We start from the raw sequence: 3,316 nt of genomic DNA on the forward strand, positions 1-3,316 counted from the left end.
CTGTACAGGAGGGAGGGAGGGAGAGAGTCAGTGAATGGAGGAATAAATGATCCACAGCTGTAAACATGCCTGGTGTACAAACCTGTAACAGGAGGGAGGGAGGGAGAGAGTCAGTGAATGGAGGAATAAATGATCCACTGCTGTAAACATGCCTGGTGCACAAACCTGTAACAGGAGGGAGGGAGGGAGAGAATCAGTGAATGGAGGTGTACAAACCTGTAACAATAGGTAGGGAAGAAATGGAGGAAGAATGGAGGAATGAATGAGTTGTAGAGCAAACAAATTCTGTTGTGAACTGACAGCACTGATAAATGAATTGTAGTAGGAATGAATATGTCATTGTGCATAAATGAGAATGAATACATGAGCCAATAGGGCCTATAAACAAAGACGGAAAAATGTCATTATTAATAAATGATTGTATAACTATAAATGAATAATATGATAATATTCATTAGGACAAATTTACTTTGCAGTGTTAGAAAGTTTACTTGGAACTTATAGTGCAAATGTTACTGTACACTGAAGAAGACGCTCAGACAAACTTGTGAAATGTTTATACAGAAGAAAAATGAATAAGGTAAACTACTAGTGTGAGTGAGTGAGTGAGTGTGAGTGAGTGAGTGTGAGTGAGTGTGAATGAGTGAGTGAGTGTGAATGAGTGAGTGAGTGTGAATGAGTGAGTGAGTGTGAGTAAGTGAGTGAGTGAGTGAGTGAGTGAGTGTGTGAGTGAGTGAGTGAGTGAGTGTGTGAGTGAGTGAGTGAGTGAGTGTGAGTTTGTGAGTGAGTGAGTGAGTGAGTGAGTGAGTGAGTGAGTGTGAGTGAGTGAGTGAGTGAGTGAGTGAGTGAGTGAGTGAGTGAGTGAGTGAATGAGTGAGGGAGTGAATACCTTAAGCTCCCCGAACAGTGGCAGGGCGACATCAGCGGATTCTCGCTCTCGCCCTCGCAGTGGCATATTCTGCAGATGTCCGCCATGGACGAGGCCATCGAGGCGCGTGATTGGCTGCGGGGAGCATGGCTGGACGTGGGCGTGCTGGCCTGTGATTGGTCGATAGAGGGACAAACGTTAATAGGTCATTGGTCGATAGAGGCACAAACGTTAACCTGTCATTGGTCGATAGAGGCACAAACGTTAACCTGTCATTGGTCGATAGAGATACAAACGTTAACCTGTCATTGCGCAGTTATCGGCAGTTCTTTTCAATGGTTGCCTTTATATTCTGGTTACTACATGATCTGATTTATCAATACAGTACAGATTAATATTATATAAGATTAGATAAAACAGGTTATTAACCCAACTATTTGTTCATTTTCTGCTACTGCTTAGGACCTACAACAGGGATAACCAGCAGGATTCATGGTGTTAGTAATAAGTTATACGTATAGATAAAACAAAGGGAAACAAAGTTTATGCAAGCAAAACACAAGACAAGTGAATATAGTGGGTTGGTAATGTTCAGATATGATAATTATCATGAGTGGCAACTCAAAGCAGCAATTTCAGATCTGATGTTGATTACAATTTGAACTTTTGTGTCTAAATCTTGTCATTCCATCTGCACCATTTGTCTGAACACCATCAGATTGATACTCTAGCCCTGCAGTCTTAGTCCAATCTGCTAGAGGTCGCTCCTGCACAATACTCTCAGGCCTTATTCCTGTACAACCATCTTGCCACAGTGGAGGTCAAGAAAAAAGTGAAATGAGGCAACCTACCACTGATCAGACCCAAAAAAAGAAGAAAAAAAGTAAAAATATTGTACTACTAATCTGCAAACCTATGAGTGAGTGACAGATTGTGCATTCTAGTACATTATACGGTCCCCTATCCATCCCTCAAACACTATGAGACTGTCCCGGCCCATCTACCAGCAGATCAGGCCTGCAGTATGAAGATGAAGATGACTGCGTTTCCACGGTAATCTCATCAGTGGAGACGGTTGGGTCCTCCTCAGGAGGAAACATCGCATCAGGACCGGCAATTATCCGTGTGGTGTCAATTTCACTTCCTGATGCTGGCCAAGCGTACGACTTTCATACAGATGGAAGGAGGACAAATCTGATTTGGGATGAGAAAAATGTGGACTACAAATAGAAATCTTCTTTTGTTCGTTTCACCCAAGGGAGTGAGGTATTGCTTTGGGCAATGGGACAAGGTTTGCCATCTTTGATTTACTTGTTTATTGTGTCAAATATCAATAATCATCAATTACATGGGATCTTTTTTTTTCTTTAAATTCAAGATATAGGAATTAGTATTGTATTGTCCTTGCTGAATGGACCATATGTTTATAATACATCTACCATAGTTTACAAACATATGTCTTGGCCTGAAATTATGGTCATTTTGGGACAGACTGAAATGTAGTAGACCATCAACTATGTCTAAAAACAAAACTTTGGAAACAGTGAGGGTACAAGTAGTTGGCTATCCCAGACAATGTACATGTATCTTATGAAGATACAAGAAAGACAAAAGAGCTGCAGTCTAGATAAGGAAGTCAACTCCAGTTATGAACTGTGGCGAGAGGGGGTAAAACTCAGCCACGTTTCAGGTTGTGTTTTGGCGGCAAAAGCCACCTACTTCGGTTGCATATATATTATAGAAGCAGAACTCAAGGTAAAAGCTCTGAGGAAGATGCCTGATAGGCATCGAAACGTCAGTGGGTAATATTAACTGGTAATGTGTAAAAGAAAACTCTGATATCCTAAGAAAGATGAAGTAACGCACCTTCGACAGACTGGACCTGCTGGCTTCTCTCTTGGGCAGGGAGTCCGACTGGAGAAACAGAAAACAATGACAGGAACCGTTTAGAACTGTACAACATTGTGCAGAAAAGTGGCTGCTGGTTGGGTAAGACAATTGGTTGCTTGGGAGAGGGTCTGAACTATGTAAAAATGGACGGAACAGTTTCAATTTTGTGTCCTCTGATGACAGGTGGTTGCCTGCGCCAGGTGGTTACTCAGCCTGGTTTGACTGTACTTGATTACAGTTCATAATAATCCCCTACATCACAACAGGGATTTACCTATACAAAATGGAACAGGTATGCCCCCTCCCCTCCCCCATTGCACAGCAACCTCAGAACCATCATCGTTTTTTACACATGTACTGATTACAAAAGTAAGTTTTCCTAATGAATTCCTATGTTGATTCTAGTCTCTTCTAAGAATACAATCAATTTACAATGTATACTTAAAATATGGGAATTATAAGTGGAAAAGGCCTAGATTTGTATCTTAAAAAGGCAAATTCCTACACAGTGCCCCCCCCCCCATCTCCGTCAAGGGGCACATATTTATTCGCAATGTA

The sequence above is a fragment of the Branchiostoma floridae genome, chromosome 7, assembly GCF_000003815.2.
Source record: "Branchiostoma floridae strain S238N-H82 chromosome 7, Bfl_VNyyK, whole genome shotgun sequence".
NCBI lineage: Eukaryota > Metazoa > Chordata > Leptocardii > Amphioxiformes > Branchiostomatidae > Branchiostoma > Branchiostoma floridae.